At 39.5% G+C, this 20046-nt stretch overlaps 1 long non-coding RNA gene across 1 annotated transcript; it reads right to left on the bottom strand.

Annotated features, from left to right (window-relative positions):
• Positions 1 to 7487: 7487 nt before the first annotated feature.
• On the bottom strand, positions 7488 to 10808 carry LOC306641654. Its single transcript, XR_013758234.1, has 3 exons — positions 10698 to 10808; positions 9737 to 9804; positions 7488 to 7612 (listed from the first exon to the last, which is right to left on the bottom strand). It is a non-coding gene; the product is annotated as an uncharacterized lncRNA (long non-coding RNA).
• Positions 10809 to 20046: the final 9238 nt, after the last annotated feature.

Genomic DNA, 20046 nt, shown 5'->3' with positions numbered 1-20046 from the left:
CATGGAGTTGTTCAGGGACTGGACCCTCTCGCATTGCTTCTCTCTGCTTACCAGCTCCATCCTCCTCTCTTAGTGTGTTCGACTTCATATCTTTATAACTATGATATATAAATGCTAGATTCTCCTGAAGAAATTCCTGAGCTTTATTAGCCCAACCCATTTCCCATTGAATATTTAAAATGTTTCATATAGTCTTAAAGCACGAGAATTTGTTTTACTGGTAACTCTAGATAGATGGGTAAACAATCTTTAACAAGAATGTATGTCTATATTGTCAGGTGCAGCACAATTTGCTTTACTGATCTCTCCACAGAGATATATCTCTATCTACAGGTGTCTTTCTGTATAGAGGATCTGTTTATACAATACTCGCATGTGTGCGTGCCTGCACACACACACACACACACACACACACAAACACATACACCTTTAATAATGGTATTTCCAAGAAAAAGCCATATGCTGGCAAATTTAGGTGGAATGAAAAGGTAAGGAAAGGCCACACACTGTTGCTAAATTATCCAGAATAATCTGATTGGGAAAAAAAAAAAAAAAAAAAGCAGTATGAGAAATAGGAAATGGCAAATTTAGGAAAGAAGATCTGTCTCAGGTTTGTTCAGAGGCTCTGACAAGGAATAGAGGAAGAAATGAAGGAGTGTGGGAGGCAGAGGAGGAACAGGAGGCCAATTAGAGGGAGAGGGCTAAGTTAGGAGGAAAATGAGATTTTCTGGAAAGACTCAAAAGATGGTTTTGAAACAGAAAGTAGAGAATTGCAATAGTAAAAGTAGAAATTCATGGGATGTCTTATGAATGTGCCTGAGATTACTTAGCTTTATGAATGGGACTGATGGAAGAACGAAGATAATCCTGAGTCTCACAGGAAGGAGAAGCTCCCTGACCTGTAGGGAGAATCGGGTAAAAGCAAACACTGTACCCACCCATCGTCCACACGGGGGCAAGTAGAAAAGTGGACCACCAGAGTCAGGCAGGGTAATTTTGCAATACATCCAGCCTTCTTCCTTGGGACTTGGCAATATGAAAGTCTAACTCCCTCTATTGGGGAATGAGGATGAAGAGAGTAATATAAAGAGAGACAAACATTTTTTATTTATTTTTAATCCTTCTCAGCTTTTTCCAAATTGTTCTGGGATCAACCGACTCTCCTTTCCTTCTCAGTCTCTGGCCCTCCATTTGCATTCCATCCAGTCCCTTCTCCAGATGCTTCTAAAGTCCAGTGTACCTCATTTTCTGGCTCTGCAATGTATGTCCGGCCTTGTATTGTTTCTGAAATATTACATATACATCATATCACCCCAATTAGTGGGAAACAATCCTGGAGTCGTTTCCACCTTCCTTTGTACGTCCCTCAGCCTATCTAGCATGTGGTCAAACACTTCGATGCATAGAAAAATATTTTTTTATCAAATAGTCTGAATTTCCCTATCTTGTTTAATGTATTATTATTGATATAACTAGGGCTAAAATGAATGGGCAATTAAATATTTTTGTGTTTATATATAGATCATAATTAAATCTAATGAAGCACATGGCATTGTGAAGGGCTCTGATCTATATTTAGGATGAAGACAAGGGACCAGAGTTCTCTAAGGAATATTTCAAAGTCAATTATCTGTAGCATGTTCATGCTGCATGCCGCATAATATTCAAAATCACAAGACTTCTCCTGTGTCATTATCTCAGACTAAGACTGGGCTTGCTGCCGTGGAGCTGTGGCAGGGAGCTGGCATCCCATTCTGCCTACCCTGGATTCGTGGCAGAGGATAGAGCATATGAAAAACAGGAGTCTGAGCTTTGATTGACATAAAGCAAAAGTCTGATCCAGCTGTACTTCTCAGTGCATAAGGCAGAGAAATTGTTTACTCCCTCTGAAACTCACTTTCAGTGTTTGTAAAATGGAAAGCAGCAAATATCATCCACCTTGTGGAACTGTTGTAACAGTAAGTGAGGACTCATGGGGGTGTGTAGCGTGATAGCAGGTAGAAAGGGCTTGAGAGGCAGTCATGGGGATTTCTTATTGGAATTGTAATTAGAGATCAGTGCAAAGGAAAATTCACAAGAACAGTACTATGAAAATAACTGTCAAATAATGGTAAGTTTCTTCAATCCTCCAAATCTGTCTTGCCAGCCAAGGTATCATCCCAGATTTTTGTGTAGGCAGTTGTTCATCATGAATTTGCATGATCTTTAACCTAAGTTACCTATAAATTTATATTTGGTCTTTACTTTATATCAAGGATAAAGCTGATAAATATAACTTTGAATATTGGATTACCTATCTAGTAGGGCTTATTTCATGTATGAATTCTTCTCAGTCTACAGTTTGAATCTTCAATAGAGTAATCTACAAAGACCTCTTCTCCCTATGCAGTGAAAGAAACTAGATTATTTCTGAAGACACATCTGAAGCCTGTGTTTCCTTGTAGGACAACTGACTAATATACACATTATGAGCAACATAATTTATTCTTTAAGTCAATGGATTCCTCTGTCCTTTCTTTATGACATGGTGCTAATAAAATAATTAAAAATATAAAAGAAAAATTAGTTTGAAAAACATGAGCTCCAACCTTACCAACTAAACCAGATTTCCCATTCTTATTTCATTATACATTAAACGAATGAGCTGAATGGCTGAAAAAATAATTAGGGCAAGTAAACCAAGACTTATTAAAACTAAAAATATTCAAAATTATAATTATTGTTACTTACTTGTTAACAAAAATGTTTGAAGCAAGTAGATATTTGGTGATGATAACCTACAAAACTGTCCTATTGTAGGCAATTTATGCAACTTAAGAGAATTTTCTTTTGTTACCAGAAAATCTTATAATTGCCAATAGACATTGCAAAATGTCTTCCTGACCCACACTTCACTTGGGAAAGTTCTTGAAATGATCAGTGAAGTATTGGGGAGAAGCCAAGAGGGTGAGAGATGATCCTGTATAGACCCCCATTGGCGAAGCACCCATATAAGAGGAAATCTGTTTGTCTAAGCTCTGCTAGTGATGCCGAAACCCGTCAAGGGTTGCAGGGAGCTGAGAGCAGATGGAAGAAGTCAGTTAGTTTGGAATCCCTGAGCCAGATGAAGCCTGCTTCAACCCGCATCCCCAAAACACCCATCCCCAAAACACCAAGACACGATCCACCCATACAGTCTCTGCTCTTAGAACTCTCTTTGGCAGAATAGGAAGGGCTCCATTAGTTTGCCAGGAAAAATGCAGTTCAAAGGCACAGTCTACTCCATTTCCCTATCTTACTTCAAAGCTCCAGTTCTTGTCTCCTGGCCCTCTGCCTAGAGCACATTGTGAATTCCCATAAAGATATATTAACGCCAGATATCAGAGTTTACCACTCTGAAGACATCTGCCATTTGTCAGCTGTCATTCCAGACAAGTTCCCTTCTGAATGTCAATGGCAAATGACATTAACAGCTTCTAAAGACAAGATCAAAACCTCGATCCAGGGTAAACCAAATCTGGACTTCAGCCTGTTTCTGGCCTGAGTTTGCCCAGCACCTTCAGTTTGTAAAAATGCACCTTCAAAGCTGATTCCACTTTGAATCCTGCATGGGGGTGGAACATACGCCAGCTCCTCAGGGCCTGCCACTACTGTTGAATCTGCAGGTGTTTTTCTTGAATAGTAGTAATAACATATCTTACTATGTTACTTAACATGCAGGAATGTAGTAGCTTGGAGTTGCAGCTCTCAGAGATCATCAATTCTGCTAAAAAAACTAAAAGAGTCACACAGAAAAATCACAAGAAAAATGTTCTTTGAGGGCCACTGTGGTCTTGAGTCTAGAATATTAGCCTAAGCTTTATCTGTTCAGCCTGGCCTTGATCCACTGATGGGAAAGTTGATTCTGAAAGGTCCATTTTCATCCGCATCCATGTAAAACAAGAGTAATAATCAAGCATATTTAAAAAGTAGGTGAAAGGGCACATTTGTCTTGGCTTGATTATTATTCTTAGCTCTGTGTCACCCCTGTGACGCAGGTCTTATATTACAAAAGTATTTGAATAAAGGATTTATAGAGAACAATATGAAGCTCAGTGGCAAAGCAGAGTATCAAAACTGTATTTCCTAATATAAGTCACATAAAAATGTGCCTTGCATTCCTTTCTGTGCAGTGAGATTTGGGATGAATTTTTGTTTTCTTTTATAGTTTTTTAATGTAGTTTCCAAGTTCTCTATAATAAATAAGCATTATCTTGGAAATTTTTGCTTTGAATATTTTTGAACAAAAGACATGCCAGAAAGATTCCATCCAAATTGAAGCTTTGGTTGAAATAAAAAATCTGAAGTAAAAATTGGAACCATTGATCCATAGCCACTCACATTAACCTATTTTCTAGTATAAGATCTATTTTTAAAAGGAAAATGAAGTTCACAATTTATAGCAAGTGTTTGATAAAATATTACTCTGAAAATATCTACTTGCTAGTTTTAAATGTTCCATATGTTTTATTTTTAAAGCAAGAGTTCTGATATTTCTTTACTGCTTATGTGGGATTTAAAAAGTTTCTAATTGCAATAGAAGCTGATGAGCATCCAAGGGCTCCACACAAGAGGTTGTATCACATAAGTTCCTTAATGCACAGATTATGAGGCAAAGGACCAGAGGACTATGGTGATCTGTCTGGAGCCACATGGCAGGTGGGATGGGGGTCATTTTTCAGGTCTGCTCGTTTTCACTCCAGAGCTCTTGATATAAGTCCTGCTACTGTTCTGGCTCAAATCTCTACACTTCTGTCTACACTGTAGAGGTTGATTAAGATCCTGAAGGCTTGAGACAGGTTTGATCAGTAGGTCACTAGATGTCTCTCACCATGCCATGAATGACACATCATTGCACTCACACACACCACTGATTTGCAAGTAGACCCACAGACAGCTTCACACCTACACAGACACTCCTGCCCTGCACTCTGCAAGGACTGAGTATTAAAACAAAATACATGCATTTGGAAAACAGAAATAAATACAAACTTCTCAGAGCTGCAATTTTAACACAAGAGAAACCTTGCACTTGAAGTGGTGGAGGGTAGAGAGAGATGTTCCTTTTGAAGCTGGGTTCTCACTAAAGAAAGGACAGAAAGGTCCATGGGGACCATGTCTATGATTTTATCTTTACTTCTCTTCTGCCCAGTTAGATATAAATACACATGATCTGTTGGTGTTGTCAAGGATAGGAGGAGCAAGGAAGAATTCAGGAACTGAACAAAGATGATATCTGAAGCTGACTCCTTGCCCAGAGTTGCATGCTCTTCAACAGTCTTTTAATATCTCTAAGTCTCCACTTCTATAAAATGGGAATACTATGCATCTTATTGTTTTATCATAAAGTCTATACATAATATATGAAGGTAGCCTGTAATGGATTGCATTGTGTCCAGATTCCAATGTTGAAATCTTAACTTCAGAATATAACTGAAATCAGAACTTCAGAATATAACTGCTCTTGGAAACGGGGTCCTTAAAAAGGTAACGAAAGTAATATAAAGTCAGTGGGATGAACCCCAATCCAACATGAGCAGGGTTCTCATAAGAACAGTAGATTAGGGCACAAACACATGCAGAGGGATGATCATGTGAAGACACAAAGAAAAGATTGCCAGATACAAGCTAGAGAGAAATGTGGGGGCGGAGGCATGAAAGACTGTGGAATGAGACAGACATCATGACCCTTTCTACATGCATGATTACATGAATGGTGTGAATCTGCATCAGGTACTACCATAGGAATGAAGTTTTACTCCATTTGTGTACAATGAATCAAAATTCAGTCTTTAAAAATAAAAATAATAATAAAAATAAAAAAGAAATCTCAGAGGAAATGAGTCCCATGGACTTCTGGCTTCCAGAATTATAGGCAAATAAATTTCTGTTAAGTCACCCAGTCAGGGGTACTCTGTTATGGCACCTCTAGCAAAGAACTGTACACAGAATGTTAAACAAATTACAGACATCGCTTTAACAATTATTATTACTAACTTACTGGTAGAGAGGATGTCAACTCTGGAATCTGTGCTTAAAGAGCATAGATAAGAGGTTTTTGTAACTCAAATCAGAGCTTATTTTAACCACTTTCTGTTTCTTTTGTTGCAAAGGGTGTCACATTTAAAAGTTTCTTGTTTCAGCAAGGCACTGTGGCCCACCTGTGCCTGTGACCCAAGCAACTTGGGAGGCTGAGGCAGGAGTTTGAGGCCAGCCTCAGCAATTTAGTAAGACCCTCAGCAACTCAGGGAGACCCTGTCTCAAAATAAACAAGTAAAAATGTAGCTGAGTGGTAAATTTTTTTAAAAATCCTCTTTTTATAGAAATTTTATTATTACTATATACAGAAGTATATATTATTACATACAGAAGTTACTTTTCTTTTTTAAGGAGGAAGGAAATAGAATTAAATGAGGAAGATAAATATCAATCATAAATAATATAAAAATCTGAACCAACAGATTAAAAATCAACTATCTCACAGCATAAGCCGAGCATGTGAGCTGCAAGAGGGAACTTGGCTCAGTCACTAACTGGTCTTCAGACCTTGGAGAATGATTTTGCAGTAGAAAAATGACCTCAGCTTCCTCATGTCTGGATTATGAAGTTGGGTTTAATCCCTGAAATCTCCTTAATCTCTGATTCCAGGGCTAAGCATTTGAGACCTCACTGAATGTAAGGAAATAAAAATATGGAACTACATTACCTGTACTCTAGCGGTGAAGGAACTGATGAAAACTGGCTGCAGTCATCTTCTGGAGAGGAAACTCAAAGGCTGGATAAAGGGTTAATGAGGGAAGAATGGATATGGACCAAGAGAGAAGCATCTTCCTGCTTTATCTCATGGTGTTTAAGTTCTGCAAGAAAAAAATATGCTAATTAATGACTAGTTTCTAAGATGAAAAAATATACATATACATAAATAATGTCATTTCTAAAGATGTTCTCAGACCTTGTTCCTAACACACATTTCATATGACTTTACCTACCATCGACTCTTTATTCAGAAAGCTGGCAAGTCATTTAGAAAACCTTAATCCTCACACATAAACTCTTCCCTGTTAAGTACTGGTAATACACATGTAATCATTTATATTTATACACATATGTATAAACACATACATCACTCTGTGCACACACATAACATGTAGTACATTAGGACTGATATTATCATAACATCATAGATATAATCATGGTGACATAAATTTTATATGAGTATAAAATAAATTATATACTGTTCTGATTTAGATATGAGGTGTCCCCCAAAAGCTCACATGTGAGACAATGCAGTTTAATGATTACATTGTACATCACAACCTAATCAGTGAATTAATATACTGATGGACTGATCACTGGAATGGATTAATGATAACTGTGGGCAGGTAGAGCATGGCTGGAGGAAGTAGGTCACCAGAGGCGTGTGGGATTATACTATTTTATACCTGACTCCTTGCATTCAAGATTTCTTTGCTTCTCAACTGACAAAAGCTGAGCAGCTTTCTTCTGCCTTCCCTTCCACCATGATGCGCTGCCTCACATGGGCCCCTGAGCAATGGAGTCAGCTGTCCATGGACTGAAACTCTGAAACTACAAGCTAAAAATAAATTTCTCCTTCTCTAAATTGTTCTCTTCAGGTATTTTTGTCATGGCAAAGAAAAGCTAATTAATACATACACATACATATACAATGTAACTTTACAGTTAGATAAATCTCTGATAAAATGTAGGCTCTCACACTTCATATGCACAGGCCATTAGACAATTTGCTTACATTTATTCATATGGCTACTGATAATTATGAATTTGATATACCTTGTGAAAAATAAATGTAATATGTGAGCAATGACTTTAGTATGTCTGTTGCATAATACACACACAATAGTATTTTAACATTTATTATTAACTCTATTTCAAAATTTTGAATAATTCAAGATATATTAATTGAGAAGCATCAGATTGTTCCGAGGAGTAAATAAATAATACACATGTAACATGCCTCGCCCACTGTCGAACACACAATAAGGCCTGCTTGAGCTCTTTCTCCTCACTCTTTCTCTCCCCATAAGGAAATTGAAAGCCTCTTAAATTGGTAAAGCAACCAAAGCACATCTTCTTGCTCCTAAGAATACCTCTGGCATTGTCTGTCATTGCTGCTTGGTGCTCTTTTGCTTGAGTTCAAGCTGTTAAGTATCCCCAGATTTTCCTCACGTTGGTTACTTCTTCCCTCCAGGAGCACAGATGGACTAAGCTTGAGAAATTCCAGTTCCTGTCTCCCTGTAGTAGCTGAAATTATTTATTTGTATGGCTATAGTAATGCTTTTCCTAATTCGCCCGACAGATCTATTGAACACCAGAGAGTAATGGATTCATTCTTCTCCAATGTGCATTCTAAAAAATTGACCTGAAACTGAGTATTTCAAAAATATTTTCTCTCTCATTTTCACATTCTCAGCACCCTCACTATTACTCCTGTTGGTGATGGAGTGGTTTTCTACACCTGCATAGTTCGATACACTAACCATTAGTTGTCTGGGGCTAGTAAAGATTAAATTAATTATAATTAAACATAATTTAAAAGTTCAGTTTTTCAGCAGTGTTAATATCAGTTCCAGTATTTCATAGATACATGGGGTTACTGGCTCTGATAGAGAAATTTTCCATTCATGCAGCAAGTTCTAACAGACACTCCTATCCTAGCCTCTGCTGGATTTTGGTAGGTGTGGAACTTCCAGGTTGAACATTAAATGCAGAAGTTGCTTTTACAGCACAAAGCAGGTAGCACTACCTCTTGTATTATGAGACTTGCCCCTTAGACTCTATCGAGAGCATGTTCAATAACAGGAGGTATCTATCTGGATTACACTACAATCACTTCAAACTCAGTTTAAGTCGACTTTGAGATGTATATTGCAAAATACTCAATACAAACCAGAGATACAGTAATTGAACTACGGAAACCAGAACAGAAGAAGTGATGTTCTATTTCACTAAGTGTTATTCAGCTAATAAGCAAAATGTTAAGTTCATTTCTGGACAGATAATCTAATTGGAACCCTGACTCTGAAGTCCATTCAGAGAACAAGGATAAAGAGAGGGCACAAAGCCAGGTACAGTGGTGTACACCTGTAATCCCAGGAGGCAGGTGGATTACAAGTACAAAGCCAGCCTCAGTAATTTAACGAGGTCCTAAGCTATTTAGCAAGAACTTGTCTCAAAATAAAATACAGAAAGGGCTTGGGGTATGGCTCAGTGGGTTCAATCCTCCCCACCCAATTTAAAAAAAAAAAAAAAAGAGTGAACAAGGAACTATATTCCCAAGGATAACTGAATAAAGTCAGCTTTTGATCTCAGAATGTTCAAGAGGGACATGATATCTGTCTTCAATGCCTGGCAGGTATCTATGATAGCAACATATCAGACTTGGCCTGGGACCCACAGAACTGTGAGTAATGGTCAACATTGTTGAAAGAAGAGGTTTTTCTGGTTAATAGGAGGAAGGAATTTCTATAGTGATGAGAATTCTCTGAAAGCAAACTTGAACTTCTCAAGAAGACTTCAGATTCTTCTTAAGAATTATTCAGCTGGAGATGAGCAGTCAGTGGTTAAGAATACTGTAAAGACCCTCATGTCTCACAAATACCCATCTTACAATTGAGAACTTGATACCACTTCCAGGTCTGCGATCCCAGACACCCACATCTACTGGAAAAGCACTTACCAAGTCCAAACACTGAATGCATTCACATCTCTGAATCATTCCAGATTTTTTCCGAGGTGGTTCAGAACCTAGAAGTACAAACAAGTGTGTGTTCAGCAACTGAACTCTCCAAGCAACTGACAGTACCCCAATAGCTTAGAGGTTTCTCAAGAAGTATCTATTGGCCTGGTGGCAAGTACCTGTAATCTCAGCAACTTAGGAGGTTGAGGCTTGAGACTTGCAAGTTCAAAGTCATCCTCAGTAATTTAGAGACACCCTAATCAACTTAGTGACTTAGTGAGAATTTGCTTCAAAATAAAATTTTTTGAAAAGAGAAGCTGAGCAGATAGCTCAGCAGCAGAGGGCCCCTGGGTTCAATCTCTATTGCTCAGGAAAAATAACACAAAACTGCTGGTAAGAGAAGTAATTTTAGGGAATTTGTATTGGTGAGAGTATATTTTTCTTAGGTCATCTTAATTAAAAAGAATGGAAAAGAAGGGACAGAGAAGACTCTTAGTTTCCTGGGGCTGCCATGAAAGGTACAATGACTTAGGTGACCTAGAATAATAGTTTGGGAGGATCCAAGTCCCAGATCAAGGCTTCTCCTGAGGGTGTGAGGGAGAATGTGCTTGGTGTGTCCCTCCTGGCTTCTGGTGGCTTACTGTCCATGTGTTTCATTCCTTGACTTGTAAAATCACCTCCCTGACCTTTGCCTTCATCTCCCTGTGTGGATGTCCAAATTTTCCCTCTCTAAAATACATCACTCACCGGGCACAGTGAAATCTCAGTTACTTGAGAGGCTGATGCAGGAGGAACAAAATAATCATGGCCAGCTGGGCAAATTAGTGAGACTGTGCCTCAAAATGAAAAATAAAAAGAAGAAACTCAGTGATACAGTGCTTGTCTAGCACATGCAAGGTCCGGAGTTCAACCCCCATAGCACCACCATCAAATTGTAAAATAAAAATAAAATAAAATATACCATTCATAGTAGATTACAGTCTTCCCTAGGAACCTCTTGTACCTTGATTTCTTCTATGAAAACCCTACCTCCAAATGAGGTCACCTTCTGAAGTGCTGGGCTTGGGACTCCACTTTGCCTTTTTTTATGGAGACAGAATTCAACTCTTAGGTAACATAAAGGAAAGGAAAGCAATTGCCCTTATTACACACCCAAAGAAAATAGCTGGAAAACAATGCTATGAAAGAGAGAGTTTTCTATGATGGAAAATCCAAGCAAATAATTTCCTGGCTGAAAACACTATTTTTTGCCATTGCTCTTACAATAGAGTTCAGAGCCTTCAGGTATCTTACAGAGCCGGCTCTTCAGGACCTGGTCTCATTTATCCTCATCTTATGGGTTCCCCTTTGCATGCTAAGCTCTGGGCTTAGACTGTAATTCAGTTTCTGGAATGTGCCTTGACTCGTCAAGCCTGGGGACTTGGAGCACTTTGGTGCCACAGCCAGGAATGTTTTCCTCCACCCTCTCTGCACCTGAAACACCCCTATCCTTCAGGTGCAGTTTTAATGTTGGCTACCCCACCCATAGACTTGGCCAAGTACCTCTCTAGTGAACAATCACAGCAGAGAATGTTCTCTAGATGAGACTAGGCTGTACCCTGAGCTTATGTATCATGGTCCCCACCTGAAACAACTCCAGAGTCTACTAAGTAAGTGGTAATTATATAAACGGACTGTGGGACAGTCACATACTGGAACACCACCTAGTACTAAAGTAAAACACCCATGGGCACACACCAACCACCTTGCTAAGTCTTAAATATATTATTTTAAATGAATCTTAAATATATTATTTTAAATGAAAGGAGCCAGATAAAGAGAACAGATTAGTTGTAGGAAACCCAAATGCAGGTTAAAGAGGTGCTCCATGAAAGACGTTCTGGAAAAATGCAAAGGTCCTTTATCTTATTTTGGGCTTTGGTTACAAGAATGCACACAATTGTCAAGACTCCACAATCAGACATTTAAGAGGAAAAAACAATTAAAATGCATTTTTGCTACACTTATGTTTCTCTATGCATACCCCTAGCCCAGTAAGGCTCCAAGTGGAAGCTTCCAGAAGTCCTCAGCAGCTCTGACTTCTGCAAGCAGTCCTGTCTGACAACAGGTTCCCCTGAGTTGCCCCTTAGCAGTGACTCAGGGAAGTCAGTTGTGCCCTCTGGTCGCAGCCACTGGACCAACTTCACTAGCCCTAGTCCAAAACTGGTCTTATCATCCTTAAATACTGATTGTGGTTCACTGAGAATTATGCTCACCGTGTCTTGGGAAGGCACTTGATTTCAGCTCTACGGAAATTATCCCACTTTTTCTTAGGTTGCATTTGAGAAATCTCCCAATAACAACCCTGAGTTAAATTTTATCTCTTTTGTTTGAGCTTATCTGTGAACTCTTGGTAAATGTTCAGTGTCTACAAAAGGAAAGAAACGAAGGAGGAGAAGGAGGGAGGGAGGGAAGGAGGAAGGAAGGAACTAAGGAAGGGACAGATGACAGATAAATAGAAAATGATAAAGACAGGCAAAAACGTCAGTTCCCCTCAATATGCCCTTCTTCCTGTTCCTTCAGAAACTCATAAGCCATTATGGCCCAAGGTAGAATGCTTGACATCACCTAGCTTCGTGTTTGATACTGCATAGTTCCTAAAGCAGTACACAAATGTAGAGGGACTAAACAAACAACAAGTCATAAACTAATGTCACACCACAAACAACTCTGCACTGTTTTAGCCAAATCAATGAGTGGAGTTTAGTGGTCCTTTAAAAATATTCAAAGCACAAAGAGATTTTAAAAAAGACCACCGGGTGCTGGTGTGTGGCTCTGTGGCAGAGCACTTGCCTTGCACATGTGAGATACTGGGTCTGATCCTCAGCTTCACATAAGAATAAATGAATAAAATAAAAGCATTGTGTCCATCTACAACCAAAATATTTTTTAAAAAAGGAAAGACTACTCCTTGTTATACTGCTAAGCCCATCATCCTTCACTTATGAAGAGGACATATCTCCTCCAAAATGTACCCCTCCATCACATGTAAAGGCAAGAAAGAATGAAGCAGAAATGAATATCATATAATGGCATTATTAAAAATCAGAAGTTCAGCTGCTACACTGACTATACTCTTGTATGATTCTTAGAGAGAATGTCAGGGAACTCAATCCCTAAATGTTGAAGAGATTCAAAGACAGGAAACATCAGGTAAAATAACATATACAGTCCAATCCTTTTTGGAGGCAAGTAATAGACACTTAAAAAAGCTTGAGTAAGAAGAAAGAAAAGCCAAACCTTTGTTGCTCACACACTTAGGAAATTCAGTGTCCTGAGTTTCATCTGGATCCTGAACAAGATGGTTCCATCTGGTTCAATCCAAAATTTTCCTTCACAGGCTGACACAGTTGACCACAGGCCAGGCTAGTCTTTACTTTCCTCATGATTAGAAACATCAATAAAAAGCCTGTTCCATGTGCCCAAGAATTTCATCTGTCATCCAGGATTAGTGTGGAGTAGCCCCTAGAGTGATAGGTTCACCTCTGAGAGCAGGTCAGGGATGCAGGACAGAAAGTTCTGCTTGGCTAAGCCCAAAGCACAGTCACCCACCTGGAACTAGAGGTCAGATCAGCACAATTTAAGTATTAAAGATGGGGAGAGGTTGCCCCTAAAATAAATAAATAAATAAAAAGTTAACTCAGCAGAACATGACTGATCAACAAGCAAGCCAAAGCCTGCTAGAGAAATTCAGGGTACAGAACATTCTTTCTTCTTGTATTGCCATATTAGATGGTTAGTACTATTTTGCTAACTTGAAGAACCACAATAGAAAGAAACCTACAGAGCAGAGTTGGGGAAACCCCCAGACAGAGAGCCACCACTCTGAAGTTCAAACTTGAGGCTCCTCCCCTGCTTTGGGGGAAAGGACAGAAGAGGTAGAATATTTAATTTATGAAAATTCGCAATACATTAAACCACAAAGTGTCCTTAGTTTAAATTCACTGGCTTTCTTCCTTTTCTTTTTTCTGTTTCTTTGTATGAGTAACTTGGTGGGGGGCCTGGTTCATCAGCGTGGAGGACAGCCTGGAACTGTTCCAACACTCCCAGGTCTGTAAATATTCTTTGATTCAGTCTTTGTTTATTAAAGGTCGTCTGACAAAGTGACTCTGCTGTCAGAGGTGAGCTTATGAAGCTCTTCAAAGCCATGTGACTGCAGGAAAGCTCCCTATCTTGTTTTCCCCATTCCTTATCTGCAAGGATATTTGTTGTGCATATTCTTTTATGATGGACATGTGACTATGGTATTCCTGGTACTAAAGACATACTAGTTCTTTCATGTTTATTTTAACCCATGATGCCAAGAAAATCCTCAAAGGTATTTGAACTGATACATAATATATCAAGGTCTCAAACTCTTCTAAAAAGTATAGTTAAATTTTCCCTAGAATAGTTTATTCAAGTTAGCTAATATCTTTTAGTACTTACTACATGTCAATTAAAGTTCTAAATACTTTGTATACATTAACTCACATAAGCATCACAACAATCCGCTAATATACAAGCTCTTGTTCTTTTTTTCCTGAAGAAACTGAAGTCCAGAAAGGTAAAGCAACTTGTTCAAGGTCACGCAGCTAAGAGGAGAAGAATGAGAGTTGAAACCAAGACTCTAAGTCTTCCAAGTCCATGTTCCCTGAGACTCTGCAAAGCAGCCTGAGACCCACTACTTAATTCATTTCAAGTTTTATCTTTTTAAAAAAATGTGATTATATCCAGGTGGGATTTTGTGCTTTTCAAATTATTGTATGTATCTCCTTGTAAAGCATTTTTATTTCTATTAGTCAGAGATGAAATTCTACTAATTATAAATACCATCTATGGTTCTAATGAAGGAGTCAAACCTGACCTTCGACAGGACAAAAAGAATCTCTCTAACCTACATATTTTTACGCATCCTTTGTGACGGGAACAAAGCATGTCTGAGGGCTGCACAGATAGAATTATTCCTGCAGGAGTTTTCTAGAAAGAGTTAGAAAGAGTTAGAGGTAAAACAAAGGGTTTGGGTAAAGCAAATTAAATTGTCTGTCAGTGATGGAGTGGGGCTGGGCGGCCCAGTGTGGCCTGCGAGGCAAGCCCAGACTCAGAGGAGAAGCGGGAGAGAGGATCACTCTGCACCATGAGTCTCCCACAGTCCAGTGCGGAAGGCAGAAGAGGGGGCCGAGTCCCCCGAACAGCCAGGGGACACAGAGAGAAGCCAAGTCGTCAGTCCCCATCTCAGAAGACTATCTCTGTGCTTGAGAAACACCTGCCTTGTGGATTGTTATTAATAGTCCCCATGTTAAGATAAAAAAAAAAAAAATGTTTCTAAGCTTCATTTTAACCATATCTGTCATTGTCACGAGCCTTTGATGAATTATGACTTCAGATAGAGTGGCAGCCCACCAGGAGACTGGGAAGAGGCTTTGTTTAATCATTGCCGTCGGTGGGGGGACTGAGCACGTGGCTGGAGAAACAGTTACAAGGTCCAGAGCACTTGCCATCACTTCCAGTTCCTCTTCTGCTTTTCTAGAAATGATTCTAATTACACAATCTTTCAAATAACTTATGTGAGGATTGATCTACAAGACACACGTAAGCAAACACATTTGCACCCAGGTATTTGAGTATGCAGAAGCATACATAGGTAGGGAAGCATAAAGACACGTGTGGGCACGTATGTGCCTGTGTGTAATGGAGGCAGTGGTGGAGTATGGAGAAGCCCATTCTTTAAATCCCTGTTGTCCAGACACTTGTTAGGGGACAGAGTTCTCTCTGGTGTCTTCACCCTCACTGGTCAATGCTAGAGTCCTCAAGCCAAAGCAACTCCCCATGGCTGTTCTCACATGAGGCCCACGGGACCACCCCAGACCACGTTGGCACCACCTCCAGTTCACCTTTCCCTTGGCCTGAACCCTACTTCTTCCTGTCTCCTCACTTCCCTAAACTGCCACTGCTCCGATCCCGAAGCCACTTGGCAAAGATGTTGAACACTTGCCTCCATCTCTTGAGATCTATTTCTCAGGGAATATGATGTAAGACCAAAGCAAATATCTACTTATAATCCTCCCCACAACAGGAGTGGGCAGGGAGGGGGAAGGGACAGGAAAACATATTTCCAACTGGGATAGGTAAGTCCACGTGTTTGCCCACCCTCTCCCAACTTAGAGGTAGCAAAGCTCAGAATTCTGAACCCCGATGTGTTCCTGATCCATGGCAAGCCTCATGGATTGAAAAATGCTTAGTTGAAACTACTGTTACCCTTGTTAACACTCAGCAAACTAGCAGACAAACTATCACTTCCTAAGTAGAATAACTAATAACTAATTTAAACTCTTTTGGATGAAAATTAAGCAACTTCTAATATTTATATTATTCTGCATTTTGATTAAGACTATCTTCACAAAGACATGCTTTTCCATCTTTTTAGATTGAACTTATAAAATAAATGAGACAACTTAATGCTATTCTGTGATTTTTTTAAATTGGCAAAGCTAAGTCTCATAAGAATGCCAGTAACACTAAGTGCATAAGAAGGAAACCCAACAATAACCAGAGACATGTAGGACCTGTATTCCAGATGCCCATTGAAGGTGAGGAGGCGGAAGGGGCAGGAAAGAAGGTAAATTTGAAAAGCGTTGGTGATTCTTTTGACAGGAAGAGGTGTGTGCATTGGGTTTATAGCTCTATTTCCATGATTTTCAGAAGTGGGGTTGCTTGCTTTGTTATTTCCAGTTCTCAACTTTTGTGATCTGGTCTGGTTTGTTTGGATGCCTGATTTTCAAGCACTTCTGATTTTGTGGTTGGATCGTGGTGAAAGGCAGGATTGCTAAGGAAGAGAAACCTTTCAAATATAATTGACAATTGAACACTTTGATGAAAATGTTTCAAAAAACAATCTCCAGTTGTGTCTTCACAGCCAAGTTTCTATAAAAAGCTCAGGATTCATATTGTCTGATTCTAAATATCGTGAACAGAATTCCATATGCCAAGTGACATGTTTCATACGAGAAATGAAGAGAGACAATACCTGACCTTTTAGAAATTCAGACTTCATGATAATAAAACCTTCTCATGAATGAAGAATTTTCCCATTTTGTTTCTCTGCTGTGCTTGGAAAAGCAGGGAGACATGTTATGAATGGATGGCTGGTGTTCCAGTTAAATGCTCTGCTGGGGCATGAAACAAAGTGATTTCGAGATGGGCAAGGTTTTCTGTAGTCTATTCACACACACACACACACACACACACACACACACACACATACACACACACGGACAATGTGGGAAGACTCTCTAGAGGCAAATGTGGGAAGCATGGCTGCCCCTGGGAGTTTTCACTGGGCGTCTGTCTATTGTCGGGTTTCTACTATGACCTTAAGATACCCAGCTAAGATACCCATCACAGACCATGGGGATGCCTTGCTTTTTCACTTATGTACAGAGAAGCACTATTTGCAGATGCTGTCTGCAACTGTTCTAAGCTCAGGTAGTCTTTCTGCTGTTAGACAGAATGGTTGTAGAATAGCTATCACCGATCTCCCCTTGGACCATTAAAATGAGTTGGCAGTGGCCAGGGAGCCAGGCTGCTGTTTCTTCCTTCCACACTCTCAGGACTTGAGGTGGGCAGGGCACACGCGCAAGACCAGGACACACCTTCAGGCACAATCAGGCAGATCCCTTCTCCTTGTCTCACTTCAGATTTGTGCTGAAGACTTGCTGGAGGCCTATCCTGTTTACTCTGCTCATAGACCACATGAACATTTCAGTTTCATTGACATGACCTTGGAAAGTCGTGGCGGATCATCTGACAGAAGCAAAGTGAGGCCGAGGGAAAGACCCCCTGGGCTGTCTCCTGAAATGCCCAGGTACCCTGAGGTGTTTGTACTGAGAACACAGGGGGTTTCACTGGAGGAGTGACCTGCGTTGTCTCTGTACGGTCATTCACTGCCACTTAAACTGCCTGCGTCCAAGTCCATTTTGCATCCAGAGTGGATAAACGGAAAGGGATACATGTTTCTACATTAATTCAAAGTACTGGAAAAGTGAATATTTTCCAAGAAGAATTTTTCCCCCGCTCTGGGAAGGTTTTTCTCTTCTGAAATGTCAGAGCACATATAGAATACAAAGTTTTCACCTAGTAGTATTTGATTTGTCATTATTTTATGTTTTCAATTGCTTCATTTTTAAATATATGTGTCATCAAAATGTTTTATTCATAAATATTTTCCTTTAATAAAGAACTAAAAGAATTCTTCATGAGATGAAGGGGCTATGTCAATTTATTAAAGAGGAAGAGTCAGCAGAAAATTTCCCATTCATTACATAGGCTTGGGTGGGGTCTGGGGCCTGAAAACTTATAAATTAAAAAGGAGAACTCTTGCCAGACGTGGTGGTGCTTGCCTGTAATCCAGCATCTCAGGAGGCTGAGGCAGGTGGATCACAAATTCAAAGCCAGTCTCAGCAACTCAGTGAAGCCCTGGGTAATTTATAGAGTCCCTGTCTTGAAATAATAAAATAAAAAGGGCTTGGGATGTGACTCAGTGGTTAAATGTCCCTGGGTTCAATCCCTGGTATCCAAAAAAGGGGGGAGAGAATTCTTTATAAAATTTTAATTATGACAACATATATATACTCTCAAAATTTAAACCCTGGCTATATGCTTAACTTTGCCAAATGATGAGCATATTTCAGAATCTTTATACTATCATTTCATTTACAATTACTATTCCTGCTTTTAAAAATGATTCAAGAAAGTTATCAGAGGAAATTAAAAGATGATTGAGGAATAAAGCAAGAACCAAAAAAAAAAAAAAGGCGTGAGATTGTTGTTACATTAAAAATAATATACATGAACAGTGACAGCCACTTTTTATGGAGTTTATGACATATCAGATTTGGTGATATGTACTCTGTGCATATTCTTTGTCATCATTGGAACTATGGCAAAAAGATACATAGGTTATCCCCACTTTAAAAGCACTGCTAGAAATTTAGCAAGTTCATTCATTCATTCATTCATTCATTCATTCATTCATTCATTCAGCAGTGTTTACCAGTTCTATAAGCCAGATGCCAGACTGCATACTGAGAATCCATCTCTGGACATAAGCTCTTCCAAAGGGACTGCAAAATCCAGAAGCTCATTCTAGATCATCAACCAAGGTCCTCCCAGGAATAAGGAACAGAGGTGCAATGCCCTGATGTCCCTCAATAGCACAGTGGGTCCTACTCCAACTGATGCAACATGCAGAATGATTGCAATTAACATCTCCTGGGAGCTCCCTCTGGGTTGCACAATTCTGAGTACTTGTGTGTATTTCTCCATGCCTTATTCACAGTGGTTCTCTGAGGGAAGCGTTATTACTATCTCCATTTTACACAGGAAGAAATAAAGACGCCAGGCTAAGTGAATTACCTAAAAAGCACACAGTTCAAAAAGTAGCAGGGACGATATTTGAACCAAGGTGCCAGATTCCAAATACTGGAAACGTAGCCACTGCTCAGACAGAGCTGAGGATATTCAGAGTTCTTACATATCATGCCAGTCCTTGAGTCTATGGAGGTAACAAGTGGATCCTTCCTGCCTCCAAGCATTTCATAATGCATGGTAAGTATATTAGTCAGGATTCTCCAGAAAAGAGAACAAAGGGGATGGATAAATGGGTGGGTGGGTAAATAGATAAATTTCTTATAAGGAAATGGCAGTTATGCAAATATGGAGGCTGAGAAATTCCAAGGTCTGCAGTCAGCAAGCTGAAGACCCAGGAGAACTGATTGTTTAATGCTAACCCAAGTCCAAAGACCTGAGAACCAGGAAAGTTAATGATGTGGGCTCCTAGCCAAAGACTGGAAGCCTCAAGTCCTAAGAAGAGTCAATGTTTCTGTTTGAATACAAAGTCAGAAAATGACTCCTGTTCCAGCTTAAGACAGGCAAGCAAAGTTCCCTCTTATCTGGGGAGGGATGGCCATTTTGTTTTACTCCGGCCTTCAGTTGATTGGAGGACCACTCACACTAGGAAGGGCAATTTGCTTTACTCACATTAATCCAAATGTTTATTGTATCCAGCAGTGCCTGCATGGACACCCCTGGAATGTTTAAAAAATATATGTACCTTATGTGACCGTGTTAAGTGGATCTACAAAATTAAACCATGGCACTAGAGTATTCAAAATGTTATAAGTACCTTTAACACAAGAAGGTTTTTGCTAGTGACATACATGAAAGATAATGCACATGCCACCATCTTCATGGTTCCAGTCTGACAGTGTTAGGTGCACTTTATGTACCTTCTG

Source organism: Sciurus vulgaris (genome assembly GCF_902686455.1).
Source record: "Sciurus vulgaris genome assembly, chromosome: 12".
Lineage (NCBI taxonomy): Eukaryota > Metazoa > Chordata > Mammalia > Rodentia > Sciuridae > Sciurus > Sciurus vulgaris.
Note: the sequence above shows the minus strand (reverse complement) of the source record. Positions and strands in the feature narration are given on the sequence as shown.